General features: G+C 37.2%; 1 protein-coding gene and 1 pseudogene across 2 annotated transcripts in view; one reads left to right on the top strand and one right to left on the bottom strand.

Annotated features, from left to right (window-relative positions):
• DIAPH3 (diaphanous related formin 3) overlaps nucleotides 1-26,020 on the bottom strand; it is a 480,740-nt gene that overhangs the window by 48,991 nt on the left and 405,729 nt on the right. The gene's annotated exons all lie outside the window — the stretch shown is intronic.
• LOC101398874 (large ribosomal subunit protein eL31 pseudogene) lies at nucleotides 10,829-11,643 on the top strand (annotated as a pseudogene).

The following is a 26,020-nucleotide window of genomic DNA, read 5'->3' as shown; positions in this document are numbered from 1 at the left end:
ACCAAACTCTCCTCCTTCTCAAGGTCACCAGTCATCTCCATGGTAATAAATCCAATGGTCATTTCTCAGTTCTTACTTCACTTCTCAAGCAGTATTGGACACAGTTGTCACTGTCTTCTTCCTGAAATTTCCTTCCTTGGGCTTCCAGGACATCAGCCTTGCTTTGTTTTCCTTTTCAGTCTAACGATTTATCCTCATCATTCTGAGCCCTAAATGTTAGCAAGTCCCAGGGCTCAGTCCTTGAATATTCTCTCTTTTCTATCCACACTTATTTCCAAAGTAGTCTACACCAGTCTCATCGTTTCAACACCATTTGCCTACTGAGAATTCCTAAATGTATATCTCCACAGCCCTGATCTGTTTCTGGAATGCATTTTCTGAATATTTTAAATAATAATAATAATAAATAATTATTTTAAAATAATTTTTAATTATTGTTAAATAATAAAAAATACATGTTTTTATAATCCAGCCCCCCCCAAAAAAAAACAAACCCCCAAAAACTGCCTTTCTTCTGGGTTAAAAAAAAGAATATATTCATTGTGGACAAACATTAATTTAAAAGTGCATTTATTGAAAAAACTTTTATTCACTTGTATGATTTTTCTTAATTGCTCAGTAGGAGGGATATGAAGATGAATATGAAAACTTAAAAATCACCTGCCCTCCCATAACCTAGAGATAACTGCATTCAGACACACATAAACATCAAAATCTATGGAAAAATGCAGATCTATACCTATTGGAAATAAATTAGTACCTGATGAAAAGCTTTTAAATGGGCACACATCTTTGGAGTTCTTTCAGATATTTAATGAATAACTTTTATTTGAGTGAGCCTGTAGTTTTATAGAATCATTAGTTTAGTAAGATTTACTTTTATTAAGTTGGTCTTTTTGAAAAATAACATATTCATGACAGCTAAGGTGGAAAAGTTGTCTAAAAAAATCATGGTTAATCTGCAAACGTCTTATTACAGACTTCAAGTAAAGAAAAAAATGCTTTATTATTGTTATTTCAAATGTAGTCTCTACATTTAAAGTTAGTTTAAAAATGACACAACAAAAGATAATCAAAACTGCAATTTGAAAGAGGAATGTAATTTAAAATATGGGAGAAGATTAGCAATATGTTAATAAAATGGTGATTCAACTCTCAAAAAAGTATAGAATCCAACTTTCATTGAATTTGAACTCAACCCTTACTTATCCAATTGTTGCTAAACAATCAAGAAAGAAGGAATAATAACGGGCCGGCCCCATGGCTTAGTGGTTAAGTGTGCGCGCTCCGCTGCTGGCGGCCCGGGTTCGGATCGCAGGCGTGCACCCACGCACCGCGTCTCCGGCCATGCTGAGGCCGCGTCCCACTTACAGCAACTAGAAGGATGTGCAGCTATGACATACAACTATCTACTGGGGCTTTGGGGGAATAAATAAATAAATAAATAAGAAGGAATAATAATTAACTTGTTCAATTAACAATGTGGTTAAAAGCATGAGGTGTGCATTTTGTGTGGGGAAGTCTAAGTTTTAGTTTCTTTATCTGTAAAATGGAGATAATATTCGTGCCCATCTCACGATGGTTGTGATTACTGAGATAATATATGTAAATATCTTAGGAAGTGCCTGATCTATAAACTGAGAGCTTAACAAATGTTAGCTATTATTATCATTGTATTTAATTTCTTAGGGCCAGCGCTGTGGCTTAGCAGTTAAGTGCGCGCGCTCCGCTGTTGGCGGCCGGGGTTCGGATCCCGGGTGCGCACCGACGCACCGCTTCTCCGGCCATGCTGAGGCCGCGTCCCACATACAGCAACTAGAAGGATGTGCAGCTATGACATACAACTATCTACTGGGGCTTTGGGGGAAAAATACATAAATAAATAAAATTTAAAAAAAAAAAAATTTCTTAAACTTGTTTACTACCTCATTTTTTCCAAAGAAGTTTTTTTCACCAAAGCTATTCAAGTGAACAAGTAACAAATATAATTAAAACAAAGAGAATATTCACACTGGGTTCTGAATTCTGCCTGAAAGTTTTTATACAACACAGTTTATTACAGAGAACAAAGCTATACTTTGAAATCAGTTTTTCTGTCAGAAAGACAAAAAAGCTCAGAGGATGTAATTGAATGACTATAATGCACCCTGGCCAAGAAGCAAGGCTTTCACTTGCTCTTTAAAATAGATGCAAGTGAGCATTGTCCCTTCCATTTTAACATAGACTTTCCACCCCTAAATTGACTTTCTGAAATAGTTAGATAATTGTACACTTTTAAGTCACTTTGTCAGTGCTCTTGAACTGTGAAAGTAATTCAGTGTTGAACTCATAAAATACACTCTCCAAGGTCCAAGTTTAAGTGAGCATAGTGATTTGTTTCTTAACAATAGAGCCCAACTAAATTTAAAAACTCCTTTGTACTGGACAGTCCTTGAAGCTTTGAGCTGCCTTTCTTATCCATATCCCTTCTGAGCAAAGCAGCCAAGGGTGGTTTTTTGTGTGTATAATCTGCAGTCACCACCCTACAACTGTCATGATCAAAACTCTCTGCTATTACCGCCATTCCTACCACACTGTTGCCATTGGCTCAATGATTCCCTCTATTGCTATCACAACCACCATCACTCTTACTACTATCATCACCATCACCAGCCTCTTACCATCACCACTAATGATAGATACGAATAAACCAAGTCCTTTACTTGTATTACTCCATTTAACCCTCAGAGCAACTCTAGATGTATCTATTTTAGAGACGGGGAAATCAAGGCACAGAGAACTGAAGAATAATTTTCGGCCTACGTTCATATATTTGGTGAATGGGAAAGCCAGAATGTAGATCAAAGTTTTAATAACTACAAGGCATGTGTTCTTTCCATGGCCAAATGCACTGTTTGGCACACAGTCAACGCTAAAAAAAAATATTTGTAGCATGAATGGATAAATAAAGTTGTCATGCTTTGGGTCATGCAACAACGGCAACAGCTCATGGGACAACTGGCGGGATATGCTGCCCTACAGGACATTCTATACTTGATATTATCTAATTCATTCTGTAAATTCCTCTTGTGAGACAATGAGGCACATGGAGAGGGACACAAACAGTACAGGAACACTAAAATCAAGGTCCAGAAAGAAGGCAGTGGGTTAGAGCCATAAAGTCAAGAAAACCAGCGTAAACATAAGCCAAGAAGGTAAAAGCATTATATCTGCTAGCAATGACAACAGAAACAGGTAGAGGCAGAGGCAGAGACAGACAGAGGATACATCATTAGGATGGCACAGCACCCTTGATGCAATGGCAATATCCTGAACAGCAGTCTAGTTCTCCAAGTGGTTGACTGTGTAGCTACTGACACGCTTTCAAACTTTTTCTAGCTCCTCTTTCTCTAACCAAGAAGTGATCCTTTCCTTAGGAAACAATAGCCTTATCCATCTGGTCAAGATAGTAACTCATGAGTTGGATGTTTATTCCCCACATACAACCCCTTACCATGTTTGGTATTTTCTCTCTATCTTCAACTGCTTCAATTCTGGTCAAAGCCACCACCATCTCTTGTCTGGGTCGCTGCAGTTTCCTCCCAACTAGTCTCCAGCCAATCTACTCTCGCCTCTCCCAATCCATTCTCCACATAGCTGGCTCCCACCTAGCACCTAGCTCAGACTTACCAGTTCTCACTTAAAACCACTTCTTTGGGGAAGCTCACCTTCAGAGCAGGGCTGGTCCTCCTATTATTATGTCTTTTGTCACCCTCTACTTTTCTTTCTTAACACTTAGCACACTCACAATTACTTGTAAGTCTTTTTTCCTAGACTATCGGCTCCTTGACGACAATACTGTGTTTGTTTTGTTTCATCCTATACACCAAGTACAGTGCCTGGAACATAAGAAGTGTACAATAAATACTTGCTTAATAAACACTGCTGACTATTTCTTCACATAATACATCATCTGCAGTAACTGGAAGATCTCTGTTTTCTAAACCTAAAAAACCCTCAATATGTGAACTGAAATGTGTTTACAAATATTTCACAATTAATAGAACTAGAATCCAGCCCATGTCCATCGAGGACTGACATGATTTATGCACTGTGCGAGTGATCTGGGATGGGGAAGAGGTGGCAGTAGAGAGTTCATTCAGTATGCAAAGGGAAGCCACCAACAATTGTGAAGCAGTGGAATGACCTGATCAGATGTGTGTCTTAGGTAGAAAAATTGGGTGGCAGTGGATAGATTAAAGAGCGCTAAGACTCGAGGAAGGAAGAGCAGTTGGGGACATGTTCAAATACTATAGGTGAGAGGCTTTTTGATGGCAGAGCTAGCCACCCACACGGTCCCCTGACCTAGTTCTGGCTACTAAGACTTAAAAAGTCTGTTAAAGAACTTCTGAGAAAGATTTTCCTTCCTGAAAACAGAAACTCAAGAGAAGAAAGCCCTTCCCCAGACCCAGATGTCTTTGGACATGGCTGTGCGTGGGTGTGATGCCAGTTATCTTGTAAGCATGAGTCTGTGAGCCCAAGAACAGTAGCCACGGAAAGCAAAGAGGAAGGCTAAAAAGAATCCAAATCTTTGATGACATCATTACGCCCTGAATGAAAACTAGAAATAAGTTTTACTAAAAGAAAATACATATCAAAACCTTAAACCTCTGTTTATAACTTTACCTTTTTTCTTGTCCCTCTTCCTCTAATAAGATGTGACATCCTCAACTTTACCTTCGTAGTGCTTCTTCCACTCATCCATCTATATCAGTTAGGATGCTCCAACTTCAAGTGACAGATTGCTTATTAAAATGCCTTAAAGAAGAGGTGTATTTATTATCTAACTTATCAGGAAATCTAAGCATTTTTGTCTTTTTGAGGTGGCTGACTGGGGCCCTCAAGGAGCTGGCTGGGATTATGGAGAGCATGCAGTCTCATTTTCTAGTATGCAACATACAGCTCAATTTTATAAGAAAGCTGTTTCTGGTGAACAAAAATAAGTATTCTACCCATCCAAAATAAAAATATTCCCAGCCAACTTCTCCATCTCGCAAATATAAGGAAGTAGGGAAACGAATGATGAGGGGGTAGTGCTGTAATAATTGTTTTTCTTTTAACCAAAACTTCTTATGAATTGAGATACTTACTATTCATTAGCACGAAGAATGGATCCTATTTTTCCCCTTTATCTATCTACATGTGGCATATGGTTGTCTTCCTTTCTTTAATTCATCCAACATTTGTTACCGTTTTTACACAACCATCTATTATCTAGATGTTAATGAGAGCACATCATTTTCTCTGCCCTCAAAGAATTATTCAGAATTCACCTCAAGAAGAAGTCACAAATTATCTGCTCAGCAAAGTTCCCAGCACATGGTAGGCAATCAAATATTTGTTTAATGCATCTGTTCTATAGCATTATATTTTTGAGGGTTCTAAAGAAACCTTGTGACGGTAAAACCTTCCAGATATGGCAGCTAATTAGAGGAGGGGATGAGGAAACAAATTACTAGAAGGCATAATTTTGGCCTTTGGAAGGTTCTTACTAAACACAAATCTCAGTCATTCATGTAAACCTCAATTACTTCATAATATTCCTGCTAAGCAACAAATCCACCTGTGCTTGAATCTTACGACCAATAAGGAGGTCATTCTGTCATAAGGGAAGTCAGCCTATCATTGTACTGTCCCGACTGTTAGAGTGTTCTTTAGAGTGAGACAAAAATCTGTTTCCCAGGGGCCCGGCCCTGTGGTGTAGCGGTTAAGTGTGTGCGCTCTGCTGCTGGCAGCCCGGGTTCGGGTCCCGGGCACACACCGACGCACCGCTTGTCAGGTCATGCTGTGGCGGCATCCCATGTAAAGCAGAGGAAGATGGGCACAGATGTTAGCGCAGGGCCAGTCTTCCTTGGCAAAAAGAGGAGGAATGGCATGGATGTTAGCTCAGGGCGATCTTCCTCACAAAAAAAAAAAAAAAAATTCTGTTTCCCAGTTAACAGAGGAGAGGAAATTCCCATGTTTGTCCCAATGATAGCACTTTAAGAAAGTAGTGGTGGTTTAATGGCATTAATAGTGACCTGGTGACGCCAGACCAGGTGTATCTTTGAACAAATCCTATAAGCTCTCTGAAACTCATCTTCTCTTTCTCTAAGATGAGGATGATAATCTTCACCTGCCACATTTACTGTGCGAAGTAAATGAGACATGTAAGTAAAAGCACACAGTGCTTGCTTGCACATAAACATTTTTAAAAGTGTGCAAGATAATGACACCACTGAACACTTCTAAAGACTACCCTTTGCAAAAGGATGAGAATAAGTTTTAAAAAACATTTTAAAGTGGACCAGCCATATTAATGTCAATTGTATTTAAAACCTTAATGCACCAATATGTCATTTAACAGATATCTTCAGTTATATATTAGAAACAGTTGGTTATGGACATATTAATCTTTTGATGAAAATTTTTATATTAAAATGCATAAATATTCATGATTCTATCTTTCTTACATTCCCAGGAATAATACTGGGCTTGGGCATCTAGGAAATGTTCATTCAAAAGAGATGATAATGAAGATGATGTCGACAACAAAAATACAGGTACCTTTCCTGAAGATGTGCTCTATGCCAGGCAACATACTAAACCCTTCACATCTGAATAGCTTCGAGTGCTCACAAAAACCATTATCATCTCCATTTACAAATATGAAACTGAACCTAAGCTAGCTTAAGTAACTCAAGAAAGGTCACACTATAAGTGGCTGAGGCTGGATTTGAAACCTGTTTATGTTTATACTCCCTCTATTAGGTTCCTTAATACATGAAATGAGTGGGTCTGATAGCATTATTATAAAATATATTCACTCATTAAATTCTGTTTTAAATAAGATTAGATATCTACCAAGAGGGGAATACTTGACTATTTCACAGAGCACAATATCACATCAGCTCACCTTTATGATTACTGTGACTTCAGTGACAGGTGTCCATTAAAAAAATAAAAAGTAATAATAATAAAAAAATTCTAAATTTAATTTTTTCTTTAAAATGTTGTACACTGTGGCAACTATCAAAAAATGCGGCAGAAGCACAGAATGGTATATATCAAGGACGTATATTCTATCTTCAAAACATTGACAAAATGTACTGAAAAGATCTGCAATGTAACAGCCCAGCAGAGTTATTTTAAATAGGAATCAAAATGTGGGACTGACAATGGCTAGTATAATTTTAGAAAAAAATAGAAAACCCAGTAAGTCAGCAATTACCTTAGAACTACTCTGAGTTTATGAAACAATTAAAAGAAATCTTATCATCATTAAAATGTTAAGAATTTATAATATATTGGTACAATGTTTTAATTTTCAATTTTTAATCTATATGCACTGACTTAAGCTGTAAGTACTTTAAGCATTTTTAAGTACTTTCTCAGGGGCCTACTTAACAGTCTGCACAGAGGGTGGCGACTGCATGGTACAGTTGCCTTCAATGCCATCCAATGATCCACGGTGGCAGGAACTTGTAGCCTCTATCACTTTGTCTAGTTCCAAGTCCTGCCTTAATTTGTTACCCAACAGTCCACTCTTCCTGGTCCAACCAAGGCCAAGTGTGCAGTCTGACCATTTACCCAGACCCTTTGGGAAAAATCTTACTTTCTGACCATGTGCCTATTATTAGGTTACAAATGAATATTATACGATAAAAATATTGTATTTATAGAACCAAAAAATCCCATGATTAGATGTTTTCAGTTACCTTTGTGAGACAACCATTGGTGACTTTTCCATGTAACCATAAACCCACCTCAACATTGCCACCACTAATTTGGTAGCAACCAAGAAAACTGTAGGTATACGAGGATAAATCTTCCAAAGTGCTAGCTTTGGAGTTCCAAATGTGAAAAAAAAAGACACTTATTAAAATGGGCAATCCTGTATGTCACTAATCATACTGAACTTTTTCTCTCTAATCATCTCTAAAGAGATTACTTAACACACGACATGGAATTTTAACAACAGAAAGAAAGAAAAATCAATAGTTACGGAACTGGTATGGCCCAGGCACTAGCCAGGTCCTTTTATATATTAATTCATTTTTAGACTCATAATAACATTTCCTGGTTGGAACTGTTACTCCAGTTTACAGTGAGGAAATGGGCTAAAAGGTCAAGGTCATGCTGTTGACCACCTTCCTGACACCACGCTGCCTGAGACGAGGAAAAAATCATACTGAACTTTCCTCCCTTTAAAAAGAATATCAGAGAACATAAGCAAGACTAATAAGGTCCTAAACCTTTAGAGAAGGTACTATGGGACGTCCTTGTAATTACAAAGCTAAATTCTTCTTGTTCTGAAATCTATTTGAATATCTCAAAAAGAAAATCAAATCTGTTCAGCACTTGACAATCCATTCAAATTTTCAGAAACAATGATAGTGTTTTATTCCAGCAAAGGCATTATAAGTTATAAATACCAAAGTGTTACTGGCCTAAATAAAACAGACTACCTAATCCTACTCATAGCTACTGAATGTGAACTGTTTAATGAATTAGCTTACTGTGATGTGCCTGCTAAGATGATCCTAGGCAGAAAGGGGATTGCAATAAGCACGTTTCCAAAGTCAAATGATAATGTCTTCTAATAACGTCTCAAAAACAAACACTTACAGGGGCTGGCCCTGTGGCGTAGTGGTTAAGTGCACACGCTCTGCTGCTGGCGGTCCGGGTTCGGATCCCAGGCGTGCACCGACGTACCGCTCATCAGGCCATGCTGTGGCGGCATCCCATATAAAGTAGAGGAAGATGGGCACAGATGTTAGCTCAGGGCCGGTCTTCCTCACACACACAAAAAGCCAAACACTTACATTAATGCACATACTGTATAGTATGTGTAACTGAGACATTTTTGATAGTGAAATGCTGAGCAAGGCAGAAAAAAGTAATACTTTTTATTTTTTTAATTAATTAAATTTTTTTTGAGGAAAAATAGCCCTGAGCTAACATCCGATGCCAATCCTCCTCTTTTTGCTGAGGAAGATTGGCCTTAGGCTAACATCTGTGCCCATCTTCCTCTACTTTATATGGTATGCTGCCACAGCATGGCTTGACAAGCAGTGCATCGGTGTGCGCCCGGGATCCGAACCTGCAAACCCTGGGCCTCCGAAGCCAAGCACGCACACTTAACTGCTGCTCCACCAGGCCAGCCCCCACAAAAGTAATACTTTTTTTAAAAAAGTAATTATTATTTGTTAAATCCTTTTGGTAGACTGTATTCCAACACAGTAACATTTTGAGTTGGTTTTCAATTATCAAAGAGATTAGAGAAGAAATGAAACCGTTATAGTGAAGAGATATCTGCACTCCTATGTTTCACTGCAGCATTACTCACAATAGCCAAGGTATGGAAACAATATAAGTGTCCATCAATAGACCAACGTATCAAGAAAATAATGTGATATACATATATATGTGTATATATATAATGGAATATTATTCAGCCTTAAAAAAGAAGGAAATCCTGCCATTTGTGACAACATGGATGAACCTGGAGGACATACTGCTAAGTGAAATAAGCCAGACAGAGAAAGACAAATACTGCATGTTAACACTTATATGTGGGATCTAAAAACAAACAAAGAAAAGAAATCAAACTCATAAAAACAGAGAGTAGAAAAGTGATTGCCAGGGTCTGGGGGGTGAGGGAAATAAGGAGAAGTTGGTGAAAGGTTACAAACTTTCAGCTATAAGATGAATAAGGTCTGAGGATCTAATGTATAACACGGTGACTATATAGTTGATAACATTGTATTGTATAATTGAAATTTGCTAAGAGACTAAATCTTAAATGTTCTTGGCAAAAAAAAAAGGGTTAATATGTGAGGAGATGGATGTACTAATTAACTTAATAGGAGCAATTCTGTCACAATGTATACGTATATCAAATCATCATGCTGTACACTTTAAATATCTTACAATTTTATTTGTCAATTAAACCTCAATAAAGCTGAAAAAAGATTAGAAAATAGTTTTTCATATATTTTATTAAGGTTTCTGTGAGAAGTAAAAGATACTTCACATTCATATATTTCAGTGACAGTGCTACCTAAAAAAAAGCTTTTTTTCCCCCAACTCTACTGGTAATTCATAGAAAATATATTCAGAATCCAACCCTGAAATAAGTAGACTGTAATGACCACTGAGAGTCCATTTCTCTCCTTGAGATTTAGTTCAAAGTCTGCTTCTGATAAGGAAATGCATCTTTCTAAAAAGCCCTCACAATTTTCTTTAGCACAAAAAAACAGACTGCTCTTTTTCTGTGACACCTCATATAATGCCTGCCTTCCAGAATATTTCTTTCCCTTGAAATTAAGCCATAAAATAAAATGTCTTGCTTGAAAAACAGTGTATTAGTGAAGTGAGACATGTACTTGTATAATTTGAGCTGAATTGCAGCATGTATAAAGAACCACATTTTTACTCAGGGAAGATATCTATCAAATACGATATTTAATATTGGTTCTGTTTCATATTTCCAGGTAAAACTTTAGTTAACAAATAAGACTTTATGATTTAACGAAGACTCGATTAACTTGCAAGCTATGATACATAGAGTTATGAAGAAAGGTTGGCCCTAGGCAAAAAGGTGAAATAAGTGAACTGCCTTTGGCTGCTGTTGGCCCTGGTGACATTCCATTCCAGGCAATACTTTCTCTCAAGCTGCTCATGGCCTATCTACTACAGGCATTTCTTTCACATGAAGTTCCCTGTGATCTGTACTTTTCTCTAAATCTCCTCTTCTTGGTGTCGGAGAAAACTCTTTATAGAGCCATGCCTTTCAGCTCTTGTTGACTTCTTTCTCTCCTCAAAATATAGAAATGACAGATGGCACTCTAGTAGCCAAATTGGACCAAGAGGCAGCCTTGAGATTAGAAGCTAAAGAATAAAGATAGTAGCATAAAGACAGAAGGAGACAATCGCTCATCTTCATCTTTTCCAACCTGGGCCTGGCAGAATGGCTCCCACAAAGAAGGATGATGGGAAGAAGTCTGCCATCGATGAGGTGGTGACCAGAGAATACATCATCAACATTCACAAGCACATCCATGGAATGGGCTTCAAAAACCATGCCCCACAGGCACTCATAGAGATTGGAAATTTGCCATGAAGAAGATAGGAACTCTAGAAGCAGGCATTGACACCAGGCTCAACAAGGATGTCTGGGCCAAAGGAATAAGGAATGCCCCATACCATATCCATATGTGGTTGTCCAGAAAATGTAATGAGGATGAAGATTCACCAAACAAGCTCTTTATGTTGGTTACCTACGTACCTGTCAACACCTTCAAAAAATCTACAGTCAGTGTGGATGAGAACTAACCACTGATTTGCAAATAAAGTTATAAACTGCAAACAAAAAAGACAGAAAGAGGCCAAGTCGCTGATGACACGGTGGAACTTCCATATGAGCATCAGACTGACATCTTCAAACGTCTCTGGTTAAGTGAAGTATTTAAGTCAACGAGACTTGACTTTTCTCCTTTATGCACTTGAAGTAATCCTAGCCAATATGCATTTTTCCTGGGGAAGAGAAACTGGCTGGTTGGAGCGATTTTTCACTGTATTTTCTTTTGAAATTCTCAATTTGAACCACGTGAATGTACTACTTAGTCAAAATTAAATTAAAATCTAAAAATTCTAAAAAATTAACAAAATACTATGTTTGAAATATTAGAAATTGCTATTGTTCAATAAGAAATATTAGAAATTGCTATTTAAGCTTATTTTATGAAAAAAATTCCCAAAATATGGCCCTAAAATATTTATTTTAATAAATATAGGGAATGTGATATAAACGTCAATCGTTTGTTCCGCAGAACTTTGAAGTACATCAGGGCAAGAACCATTGTGTTCACTTTTGTAACAAGAGCAACTAGTCAGGGGTTCCGCAGGTGGTCCGTGCTTGAAAAAGTTGGCTGAATGAATAAAATGCCATAAAATACATCACCTTTGCAAGTGCTCTCCTCTGTATGTGCCTAACAGTTATCTACAAAATTGAATATATGAGGAAGACTTTAGGCAAACACAGAGGAAAAAGATTATCCTTTTTGAGTAGAAGCTTAGCAGAACACAGTTATTGATAGTTATTTAAGCTAGGAAGCAAACATTATAAGCCCATTTATTTATCTGCCCCAATAACTCATTTTCCTCTGCAAGTAATCACTGACTGTCTAGCATATGTAATAATCTGCAAGTGAAATGCAAAAAAGAATTTATGTGGGGTGGGGCATAGAATTGCTATTAAAAAAGTATTGCAGGAACTTAGCCCTAATTTTCATGATTTTTATTTTTCTAATATATTTATTTTATTAATGCAATCCAAAAGAACACAACCTGCTAAATGTACACTTGACTAAATTTTATACTGAAAAATTCCACAAATAACTCTCTAAACATTACATAAATCAAGAATTTTGATTTATATTTTACATTTCTAACACATCTTTTTTTGGTTCTATTAAAAAGAAAAAAATCACCCATCTTCCCAAAAGGGATTGTTAACAATTATAACCAGCTTATGTGAAAATTTGAGTAGAAAAGCTCAAATGGAAATTGCAAGTAAGGCCTTTTAACTGAGCAAATCCATGAAACTTTCAAAAGATTGATAGGAATGTGTAACTTACTTTGTCAGTTTCATTTTTCATGTCTCAGTAATAAATGTTATTTTGATAAATAAAGATGATTTTTATTGAATTTATTGCACTGTGATTTTTATACAACTATGGTTCCTCAAGTAATATAAAAGGAGGAACCATACTTCAGTACTCAAGCTGTTAACTCATGTTTCTTTTAAATTTATTTGTCAATATTTCCACATCTGTATAAGAACTAGGTGAATTGATGATGTGGGTTTCTCCATGTCCTACAAAATGAAAATCCCAAGGAATGATTGGGTGTAATAGCCCTATAAATATTTCTGGACTATCACTAATTCTACCCTATTTGCCTCTCCCCATTGCCCTATGAACTTTTTCACTTTGCATCCATCTGACAAAACAATGGTAATGACAGTGGAAAAAAAGGCTGTGCCATAAATGAAACTTGAGTGGATTTGAGTACGCCTCACTTGGCATCAATCCAGCCATAATAGTAGGTCAAAGAGGGAAGGAATTCCAGTCCCATCAGGTTTGCTTGTGTCTGGAGGAACCAAAGCAGAACCAACCAAGGTAGATTAGATCCGAGATCAGTTTTGAGCACCATCAAAGGAAGGGCCAGAATGATCCTGGCTGCTTGTGTCGTTTCCGGAGTCGGGCTTCATCTGACAGCAAAAGGTTCTGAATAAAGATACAGTCATAAAAAGCAGCTTTCACATTTGATATAAAACTATTGTCAAAATGTTGTCCATAAGACATCTAATTATCCCTGTCAGAGATTCTATGTTCAAAGCCCTAGGAATTCAAGGCCAGAAAAAAAGCTTTCCAATGTTCAAGAATTGGTATATTGACCTTATGGATGGAAATAATAATGATCTAACTTACAGAAGGTCCTCAGAAACATTTTCCAAAGGGGTCTGAGATCCTTATGACATGGCCTTTATTGATTTTTCCCTTTTGTTGGGGGCAGACAAATTAATAAGATGTGACTATTACTTGTAAACGAGGTTATGTGTCCTGGTTACAGTGGACCGACAGTCAACACCCATTTTAACTACCTACTAGAATGCCTTGCTGTATTGTACTGGCTGGAAAGCTAAAAACCACATCAAAGATCCTCTTGCAGTTGGATGTGATTGGGTTTGGCCAGTCTCCAAATCGCTCAAGGTTAGAAAGTGGGAAGTGAGGTAGAGGCCATGTTGGTTTTGCTCACAAATGTGACCCTGCAAGTATTTGGCTTTCTCTTATAGCATCAGCTGAGTTTCCAATGTCTGGTCACTAGCTTTGTGGATGTTGAAAGGCAGGAAGATGGGTATCTGTTATGCTAGCGTAGCCTGCAACAGGCGCTGCACGGTTTTGTAGCTGGCAGGAATGGCGGTAGCTTCCTGATCATGGGGTCTTCCTGTCAGGGAGTGGCAGTGAGGTTCTGGGGCCAGCAGCTGAAGCAGCAGTTTCCCAATTCAGCAGGCAGTTTTTGTTTCATAGAGGAGGGAGCAATCGCCTTCGTGACCTGTGTCACAGCTTCTGACGTTCATCAAAGCTCAATCTAGATGGTTCCTTCAACCCTCTCAATGATACTGTAATCCATTTTAATGTGCCTTACAAATACTTCCTGCTTAAACTGGATTCTAGTCTTTGCAGCTGACCCCTAATCTATACATATGCCAGCACATACATACATACCTCCTCCAAGAAGAGGATTTCCAATTCATAGTGGAGAGGAAGATCAAGGCAGGGTTTAAAGGTCCACAGGGAACAGAGCACTCCAAAATACTGCTCAGGGACTAATGGTTGCTAACTCTGCTTTCCCTCACTCAGAATGAAGATTTGTTCTTGGTGACGCTGAGATGTGTTTACAGAGCAGGCGAGACCAATGTTTAAATTATTCCCTTGACTCTAAGTGTCCAGATTATTAGTATAAGTACTTCCAAAATAATATCCAAGATTTAAAACTCCAAGTATAAAAGAACTGCGATCTTAAGAACTAAGCTTCTCCAAGTCAATGAGACCCTACTTTCTGGGAACAGCGTCTTGGCAGCTGCAGGCCGCCAATAGTTCCTGGAGGCAAATGGGGTTCTGAGATGCTACATCCACTCCTGCTGTGCAGCCATCTACCTTCCCATAAAATGCTATGTCTCTGGCAATTTCAACTGGAAACTTAATTGAACTATACTGTGCGTGTGTGTGTGTGTGTGTGTGTGTGGTCTTTTCTCACCAATCCATAGTTCACTTGAAATATCGTGATAAAAGTTTTTTTTGTTGTTGTTATTATGTGCTGTCTAAAGATTCTTTGGTTAAGTGTCTCTTTGCCAGAAAATAATGGTCTATCTATCCTCATCAATGTCTCAACAAAAGTTAGAAGAAAAAAAAGACAATGATTGTCACTGTGGGCCTTCAGTTTTTGTGATAAAAGGGCAGTCTCCTCTTAGGGTTCATGAGGCTTACCTGCAGGCTGTGGGTAGGGTTGCCAGATTTAGCACAACAAAATAAAAAATAAGGACACTTAGTTAAATTTGAATTTCAGATAAATAATGAATAATTTTTTAGTATAAGTATGTCCCATGTCATATTGAGGACATATTTAAATTTAAAAAGTATTTATGGGATATCCTGACATTAAAAAAGTATAGATTGTTTATCTGGAAATCAAATTGAACAAACCATCCTATGTTTCATGTGGCAGTCCTAGTTGTGGAAAGCCTCTTGCATGCACGACCACTGCAGAGTGATCCTACTCTACAGAAGCTTAGGGGTCCGACATTGTCTAAGGATTTAAGACACCTATCTTCAGACAGCAGGAAAGAGCTAACTGTGGGCAATTTACGGCATTTTAAATAATGGTGAATAAAGGGTAATAGAAACTCCTAATTGCCCTCAGACTCTTGGTATTTCCTGGGTTTTGTTTCCTTGAACCTAGATTCACGTATGTTCTTGCCCAGGAGAAGCAGCCCAAGTTTTGGCATTTTGTACCCTTGGCTGTCAGGAAGCTCAAAAATAAATCACAGTATTGACTTTTCAGTTTCTTCTTCATCCTTTAAATAGACAAGCCACCTCAAATTCTTTTAGAAAAGAGATGGGCAAACAAATATTGGTTGAATCAAATGAGCTGGCTTCCTCTATGGTAGTCATGAATAGTCAGGGAAAGAAACAGTTCTAGAAATTACACACAATAGAAGTCACCTTCCTAACTTTTCCACCTGTGAGGAATAAGATATTATTATTGTGTTTATTTTAACAGTTATATAAGTTAGAAATTTGGCTATACAAGTTTAAAAACAGTGTAGTACCCTGCTATTGTTGCTGTGACGAATCTATGGCCCAGAGCAGAAAAGCTATTCTGGAGTTTCAACTTTTATTTACTAAGGCATGTCCTCTTTAACACAGAGGAGAGAGCAGTATCAAGCAATTTAGCATTTTTATTTGTTAAAAGTGTTTTATTGCTCAAGTATGAAGAGTGAAAATGTAGCTAAACTTTGAAATGTAATATATATCTGGAAAATAAAATAATTTGCAGCACAGTTAAGTTTTGCTCAAGTCTGGAGAGATAACATGAAAAATTCTCAGACTAGCAATTTGCTGACTAGAAAATCACTATATTTTCAATCAGCCTAATACGGCAGTTGTTTTTCATATGCAAAGAAAGGCTAAGGAAGACTTAGAGTATGTAGATATTTGGCATAGCTTGGCAAAATTTAGCTGCTAGTTTCTTCTTATCTTTGTTATATGTGTTCCATATGGGACTTATTATTATCAACGAGAAGAAATAATAGAACAAACAGAAGCAAAAGGAAAGGTCCAGACTGGCATGCATTAACTGCTTGTCAACTGTGGTTTTCCTAATGAATTGCCCTGTTGCTCTGTATCTCACTGATTACAGTACAACAGCTTTCATTAGTCACTGCAAATAAGACTTAGTGCCACCTTATTTACATTCTATTGCAAATAATTAGCATTTCATATTAGAATCGTCCAAGGCACTTCTGAACTTACAGCAAGACTATTTGACATCATCCAATACTTGATTCCATCCTGAACAAGCCTGAAAACAGATTCTGTGCTTTTTAGTTACAACAATGTCACCAATGAATTCTACCATGGCTTAAATTTCTGCCAATACTGTAGCTGGGGATATCAAAACACTGCAGTAATTAGACCCTGCAAGCCTGACTTCCCTGGTGGTAGAAGTGTCACAGAAGGGGAGAAATTGATATTCAAAGTTTATAATAACTCAAACCTCTACAATTATTGCTAGAAGACGAACGCTACCATTTTAGACGGCAGAAAGCAACTTAAGAAAAAGACTTATTACGAAGGTAAAAGACGGAAAAAAAAATAGCATCATATGCCTTGATGACCAATGCCTTTTCTCTGCTAAAAATTTATAATTACTTATTAAAACTCAAACTTGATTATTAAATTGGTGAGGAAGTATTTCTTTTGAAAATGTAGCTGCCATATTTAACAGATTGTAAAGCCTATTCTATTACATAAATTAGAACTTCACTTTACAAGCATATTATTCTAGAACTAAAGATATAGATTTGCATATATTATTGCATATAACCAAATTTATAGAAAGCATTTTGTACAAAACCAGTTATTTCCATCCGTATATAAATAATATGTGTATGTGTACCTACACATGTATAAACATATGCAATTCTTTATATGTAACTGATGTTTTCTCCAGTATGCACACACAGTAAAACAGGAATCAATGAATCAAATAATTCTGAATTTGTGTGAATGTTATTCAGAGATAGAACTAGTTAATCTGAACACAACACCTCGTGATAGGGTAACCATCAGCCCCAAGCAACGGCTGGGTCCACATACCTGCTCTCATTTCTCTGACCTTTCCATCGCTGGCTCTGTGTGACGTGTATAGCTCCTGATACCTACTTCAGGGTCTCAGGAGATAACTGAGCCTCCTGGTCCAGTTAACCAACTCAGGAATACCCAACCCTTCACATATTTCTTCCCTTTCCATTAAGTCACAGGTCCAGCCTGAGAGGCTCCAGGTGGCTGATCTAGCGGCCCCTCACTCATAAGAGGGGTGATCTGCTGGACTCTTCCTGTCTCAGCATTTCAGTTTTCAACTAATGATCTAACTGTCCTCAGCAGACATTTGAGAAAACAGGCAAGTGAGTGTTAAAATGCAATATTATAAACCGGCAAATGGGTGTTAAAGTGCAATATAATAATAAAAAAATTATCCCTAGTTGCAAAGAAGTAAATATAAACACATTAAAAGTAACTCTCTAAGACTGTTGGCTAAAAGCTCCCAGTGAATGTAGGAGAGATTAGAGGTTAGAAGTCAATGATGAGGGCCGACCCCATGGCCTAGCGGTTAAGTGCGCGCGCTCTGCTGCTGGCGGCCCGGATTCGGATCCCACGCGCGCACCGACGCACCGCTTGTCCGGCCATGCTGAGGCTGCGTCCCATGCACAGCAACTGGAAGGATGTGCATCTATGACACACAACTATCTACTGGGGCTTTGGGGGGAAAAAATTAATAAATAAAATTTAAAAAAAAAAATCGATGATAAAATATACTCAGTTGATAAAGGCCTCTCGCACAAACTACCTTTTCTATAAAAAGATTGAAGACTGTCAAAGAAATAGAGTCTCTTTTTTACATTAAATGTTTTATTTCTTACCATGTCTCTCAATGGGGGCAGTGAATTAGTTCTATCTGAAGAAACCTTTTCAAAAACAAAGCAAATGTCTGTGGATTTCTTGCAAGGTCACTATGACCTGAAGTAACAGAGAGGAGTTTATTTTCCCCTGGCAACAGCTGGTGGTCAAATTCAGAATATAGTTCCCAAGGGATATAGATTATTGTTTAGGAAACTGGGATGATAATTAGGTCCTAGGTCCATGAGGTCACGTAAAGCATAGTAAACAATTATTTGATATCCAGGGAAGAAATCTGTTAGAACTTGTCTGGGCTGATACAGTCTGCCTCCTTCCCAAATGTCTGCCTAAAATGAATCAGGGAATTTGGAAACTCTCTCCCCCAGGAGTCCTTACCGTCATCCATTCATCTTTCTCAAGTAAAGAATACATGAGGACAAATGCATGAGTTTGAATCCCACCTCTGCCATTTACTAGCTATTTAACCTTGAGCAAATTATTTAAACTTTCTGTGCCTAAAGTTTCTCATCTATGTATATATAGGTAGGTATAAATGGCATTTAGGTTTTATATATAAAGGTTATATACATACCTATTAATTACGGGATTTTTGTGATGAAAGCATGAGTTAGTACAGAGAAGGGCAAAACACTGCCCAGCTATAGTAGGACCTACATAAATGATGGCTGTTATTTCTATTGTTAGGAAGATGTGATGTAGAGAAAATAAACCATTGTGAACTTGTGAATTTAAAAAAGGAATTTCTTGTCTAGTCTGTTATTCAAGAGGCCTGGTGTGGCCTTACCAGCCAGCCTTGCACCATACATATAATCTGACATGCAGCCCTAATGCCCCCATTGTGGTCTCCAATACTCTTCTCCATTAAAGAAAGCGAGTGTCTGTGGAGAGTAATTGATTCCAAGTTCTGCAGCAGGGGAAAAAATAGTCAAAATGAGCCTGGGACATCTTGTTACCAAACTGTAAGGACATATTAGAAAATATTTGAGGTGGTTTTAAAAGGACCCAGAAACCTGAAGAGAGTTCTTACTGGACAAGTCTGATAATCTGGCCATCAAAAATAGAAGAGAAATTAGTTCTTGTGAGTTGAAATATACTCTCCCACTTTCTTGTTTGTCACTTCATATTTTAATATCTGGTAACAGCTAGATCCTCACTGGTTTTTCTTATGTTTTATACTTTTCCTAATTTTTGCTTGTTTGTTACCCTATTTGAATTTTAGAATTTGCTTATCTATTTCTAAGAAAAATTCTGTAGGTAATTTTATTGTAAATGACAATGTTGACTGATAAATATTCTAGGAATAAAGATTTCCTAGAAATAATTAAGAAAAAGACAAATAACACAATAAAAATGGGAAAAGGATATAAAGAGATATAAGATATATAAAAAAGAAGAACTTAGAATAAAATGTGAGCTCTGGAACCTGACTATTGGGATTTGAGGCCATTCCTCCTCATACTAGCTGTTGTCACATTGGCAAGTTACTTAATCTCTTTGAACCTTACTTTTGCCGTTTATAAGTCATAGATATTACCACCTACTTCACAGGGATGTTATGATGATCAAATGAGATACACATATAAAACACTTTGCACAGTTCCCCATGCCTAGTAAGTGCTCAATAAAAATTAGATAGTGTTATTGCTGTCAGCATAAAATCTAAACTCCTTACCTTACCCACAAAGACCACTGTCTTCCATCCCACCCTACCTAACTTCTCCATTCACTCACCTTTGCCATTCATTCATCACTTTCTCATCAACATCACTCTTCTGTTGGTTCCTCTAACAAGCCCAGATCTTTACCGACCCTGTGCTTTCACTATTGCTTCTTCCTAGCTCTTTTATTAGCTAGGACCTCTTAGGGGCCCCCCCTCACTGTGTAGCTCAAATGTCACTGTCTAAGAAAGGCTTCCGACAATTATCACATCTTCTCCTTTATTTCCTTCACAGCATTTATAATAAGCTGTTATTTCATTTATTTATTTACTTGTGGTGCAAGAGAAGGTGGACCTTGTAAGGAATCGCTAGAGTCCCAGCATCTCCAATAGATGCTCCTGGGAGCTGCACAATGAACATCTATTGAGTGAATGTCTCAGCATTAAACTATAAAACACAGATGAAGAAACTGTAGGTTTTACGTCCAACAGCAAATCATATTTTGAGCTTAAATGTTTAACTCTAATAAATGTCTCACAAAGTTCAAAAGAAAATCAAATCATACAATTATAACAAGAAAGAATATTTGGAATGCTGAGACAAGCAACAGTACAACAAAAAAAGTGAATGCCATTTTGATAAATATTAAGCAATCTAATAAGACAGCCACCATACCTACTTCTGGATAACATGTTTGACCTGCAAATTGTGCCTTCACACAGTAGAGGCAGCTCTGTAATTACACCAATCACCAAAAAGCTTAGAAAGAGAATGAGCCAGTAAATTAACGTAAAAGACATAATTGCCATATTCGAAGATCAGTCAAGGCTGCTTGTTATCAATAGGCCAATACAGTTACTAAAAAAAAAAAAAAAGGAAAACAGCAAGAAGAACCAAAAAGTCAGGTTATTTAGCTTCTCATAGCTAAAGTGAAAATGTTTGTACGTAAATTTAGACAGATTTCTAGCTTATTTTCCGCTGGTTTCACTTGCATTTGAAGATATTTAACATCTAGATGTTCTCTACTGATCATCTGTCACCATCCTGGTATCTGTGTCACTGAAAATATTTAAAAGCCTGTTATTATGAGAACCAAGGCACTGTGCTAAACTATGTTGAACCTTTGTGGGAGATTAGTTTAATTCAGAACCATAACATCATAATGTTCTTTATACAGCCAAAGTGAGTTAACAAACTCCAACTTGGACCATCATTGTTCTGTAAAATTTGATTTGTCATGTTTTCTTATCCGTACAGAATGCTATTAAAACATCTTCTCCAAAAGGTCCTTGGGCCGGCCCCGTGGCTTGGTGGTTAAGTGCGCGCGCTGCGATGCTGGTGGCCCGGGTTCGGATCCCGGGTGCGCATCGAGGCACCACTTCTCCGTTCATCCTGAGGCCGAGTCCCGCATACAGCAACTAGAAGGATGTGCAGCTACGACATACAACTATCCACTGGGGCTTTGGGGGGAAAAAATAAAATAAATAAAATCTTTAAAAAAAAAAAAAAAACAAAAAAAAAACAAAAGGTCCTTTTCTGAAAATAGTTTACCTTTCTCCACTCCTTCAAAATACAGTTCAAATAATATTTTGTTTATAAAGTCTTTTTAGTCTATCCATATTCTTATTAGTATAATCTAAGTATTTATTTACAATTCTATTTATTATCAGTTGGTATTAAGGGGGTTGGTTGTTAATGATGTAATATATTTAATTGTGTTTGTCCTCTTTACATTTCAGTCTGTAAACTCCTTGAAGGCCTTGAAGGAGCTTAATTTTTGTTACTTGTTAATAGGAGGCTGTGGTGTTTGCAGTAACTTTTTCTTTTTTTTTTTTTTTTGACGAGTGTACCTCTCAGTTTTGGCTTTAGTTTCTTAATCAGTAAAATGAGAGAATTAGAGTAGCACAGCATTGTCTAAATTTCAGGTCTTGATCTCCACGAAGACTGGCATTATACACTCTTTTTGTAATGGAATATAGATTAGAACAGATTGAATTAGAAAAGAAAATAGACTACATCACATGAAGTAAAGGTAAAAATTGTGTATTGTTTGTTTTTAGGTAGTTATGTGTGCAGATATATGTAGTAGGTCTTAGTGTATTACGTTTTTCTAAATGTGGGTCCAAGTCAAAAATTTTGAAAGCCACTAGGGATAGATCCTTAGTTCCTCCAATATCTAGATTCTGTAATTTCTAAGACACTCAGATGTTAACCTTCCTTCTTATATCATTGCTCATTAAGAACTATTTGAATTACCTGCAATTTTACCCAAAGGAGACTATTAAGAAAAATTCTAATAGATAAACACATTAATGAATAAGAAAATGTTCATTACTGAGTAAAACTTGTAAGAAATAGATTTTTAGCAATTTATTTTTCTCAAAACAAACAACAAAGCCAGAATTTAATTTCCATAAAAATTTTCAATTTGAAACACCATAATCTAAGTATAACTACTACAAAGATAATAATAAAATATCCTATTGAAAAAGTAGTGTATAATTAGTGTGTCCCATCATCTTATTCTAAAGCTTGAAATAAAAATATCCCAGGGGCCAGCCTGGTGGCGTAGTGGTTAAGTTCACACACTCCACTTTGGTGGCCTGGGGTTCGCAGGTTTGGATCCCGGGCATGGACCAAAGCACTGCTCATTAAGCCATGCTGTGGCAGTGCCCCACATACAAAATAGAGAAAAATGGGCACAAATGTTATCTTAGGGCTAACCTTCCTCAGCAAGAAGAAGAAGATGGGCAACAGATGTTAGCTTATGGTCAATCTTCCTCACCCCCCAAAAAAAAAAAAATCCTAGAAGCTGTCTTTATAAAAGAAAAATATATAACCTTTGATGAATTCATTACAGATAAAATTTGAAGAATGATATCCAAGATATGAGAGTTTAATTATATTTAAGTCTCTGTATCTTCAATGTCATGCCCGTTAGGTTTCTGATATGTTTGCTTAGGAAAAGAAAACCCAAGCACATAATCACCCCAGTCTCTTTCCACTATCAACCTCAACAGGTTAAAGTACTATTCAGAGGGCAAATGTGTGGTATGTAATACATCACTTCCCTATTCAGCACCCATCACAGACATCACTAAGTGAGCACAATGTTCTTTCCAACTGAACATTTCTCAACCCAGTACTCCGGGAAGCGAATGCCAGTCAAAGTTATTGAGAAGAAACACTTTCCCTATTTGGCCCAGATCCGAATCCATTTATGTTTGAAAACTTTGGCATGGAAACCAAGTTGCCATTACACACACACAAACACATACACCTGTATATTTGCCCAACTGATTGATTCACATGTGCACTCAGAAATCTGGTTTGATTTAAATAGCAATGAGGCATGATATCATGAGTAACTTTAAATTTTATTGTGTTTATTTCCTGAAGTTGCTTGATTTAATGAAACTCAGCTTATTCATATTATTCAAACTCAGAAATCAAGATCATATATGAAGGTAGATATCTGGTTCTTATGATCTCCCTTTCTTTGCCCCCTCCCACCCTGCCCCTGACTTAAAACTCATATTCCCATCAAATGGCTTAGTAATGGAAATGACACATGATATGTGATGTTCTGCATTAAAACAAATATAAGTATTATTTATGGATAATAGAGTCTTGGGAGTGAAAAAGAAAACATGAAAGGCTAGTCTAATCCAAGAAAAACCACCATTAAAGCCTGACTGTTAAAAACGAAAACCTAATTTTCTCTTTTTGCTCATCAACATCATCTCATATCAAAAGTTAAAGTTTATGAATTATTGAATTGGTAAGTAAATTTGCCCCTTTAAGTCATTTGACTGCCTCTGAGGAGTCATGTCACTTCCTCTTCATGTCAAAGTCTTGCATGGCTGAGTTGCCACAATCTGCTTTGGCCACTAAAGCTCAAGTCATTCGGAGCCATCTAATCAATTATACCAGCCGCTGCTGTCTTACACCGACAACCAGTGATTGATAACAAAACCTGTCTGCTTCCAGTTCTCATCTGACAGCAACAAACCAATCCCTGCCTGCTCTTAGCAGCATTTGTCATAAATCAATAGCAATTCCACCATGCAGAAAGGTGCTGGCGACTCTCTTAGTCGATCTGGTCTCATTTTATTTTTAAATTTAAAAAATATAACTATTAAGCAAGATGAATGCCAAACGTTTATTTCTTGAAGTGTCTAATATTACCTGTAAGTAATCTCATAACTCGACACCACAAAATGTTCCTATTCTTTAATTTGATTTCGGAAGTAAATGACTAAAAGACCACTAAAACTTTGGAAGAGAAAATTTTATCCTCTGAAATTCTGTGATTTTATATTTAGAAGAGAAAAATGACATTTCCTTTCAGATTATTTTTGATCTGATGTCATGTTTTTAATTGACTGTCTAAAAAAATATTTCAACAAAACTTCTCAAAAAACGTTTTTCTTTTTACTATTCAGCAGTGTCATTATAAAAATGAAGTAAAAACTTAATCCAATATTATAAGCAAATATTAGTCAACAAGCATTGAATATTAAGTGCATGTACAAGACTGTAGTTTGTAGATATCAAAATATGCAATTTTCTGAAAAAGTTATTACTTATTGACTGAGACCAGTGCATGTTAAATATTTTATGGAGTTGAATAACACCTAGTCATTTACAGGAAAAGAAAACAATACTGAACTAATTTGCACAATTTGGAGAACAATTTGAGAATTTGTAACACCTTACTATGCAATTTTCAACATCAGAAAATAATAAAAAATCTGGATACATTTGACAACGTATTAGGTAGCATGCTAATTCAAGCAAGAATGAATGATTCTTGCAGAGATCTTGCACAATAGCAGTAAAATAAAGATAATTCATAATAACATAAAACATTTATATAGGGGGAGAGGAGAAGAAAAGAGAGGAAATATCTTTTTTTTTTTTTGTGAGGAACATCAGCCCTGAGCTAACATCCGTGCTAATCCTCCTCTTTCTGCTGAGGAAGACTGGCTCTGAGCTAACATCTATTGCCAATCCTCCTCCTTTTTTTCTCCAAAGCCCCAGTAGATAGTATGTCATAGCTGCACATCCTTCTAGTTGCTGTATGTGGGACGCGGCCTCAGCACGGCCAGAGAAGTGGTGCGTCGGTGCGTGCCGGGATCCGAACTCGGGTCGCCAGTAGCGGAGCGCGCGCACTTAACCGCTAAGCCACGGGGCCGGCTCCGAGAGGAAATATCTTAAGCACGTATACTTTACATCAGACACTGATAAGTCCTTTATATACATGACTTCATTGGCTCCTCAAACCTCTAAGGTAGGCATTTTTATTCCCAATTTACAAAAAAAGGACATAGGGTCATGTCAAAATGAATTTGAAGTCAGTTCTGCTTGATTTCAAACCCTATATTCTTTGTGTGTTCATTTATCATTTACTCACCATTTACTGAGAACTTACTATATGTTCTATGCTAAACTAAGCATCAGACATAGAAAAACAAATAAAACTCAGGCACTGGGACCACAGGCAAACAAAATAGACACAAAGCCAAGGAGGTAGTACCAGCCATGGAATATAAAGGAGAACATCACAGCATCTAAGGCACTAATGGTTCTACCAGCTCCAAACCCCAAAATGTCTGTGCTTATAAAGCTTCACTTAAACCTCAGCTCAGCTAACTAGTTGTAGCTCCTTGGGTAAGTTACTCTCTTACCCTCACCTTTTTTTCATCTGTAAAAATGGATTTACCTCAAAAAAGTTGATTTGAGTTCAAAATGAATTAACTTATACAAGAAAACACTGGGCTTATGGTAGCTGCTCATTAAATATTAGTTTCACTTCCCTTTTATACATAAATCCTCACCTTCCAACACCTTCCAAGTTTAGTTGCCACCATCAGAAATATACAAGACCTATCTTCTTCATTTAAAATGTAAAATTACCTGATTTATAGAATTCCCCGACCAGAACTGGTACCCATGGTAACAATGGCCTGGGGTCATTTTAAAGATCCTAGTCTAGAAGGTGGCCTGCAACAGTGAGGGGACCACAGCAGCAAGAGGGTGTGGGTGAATGGGTTGGGAGGATCTGGAGTAGCC

The sequence above is a fragment of the Ceratotherium simum genome, chromosome 10 (assembly GCF_057802395.1).
Source record: "Ceratotherium simum simum isolate JZ-2026a chromosome 10, ASM5780239v1, whole genome shotgun sequence".
In the NCBI taxonomy this organism is placed as follows: domain Eukaryota; kingdom Metazoa; phylum Chordata; class Mammalia; order Perissodactyla; family Rhinocerotidae; genus Ceratotherium; species Ceratotherium simum.
Note: the sequence above shows the minus strand (reverse complement) of the source record. Positions and strands in the feature narration are given on the sequence as shown.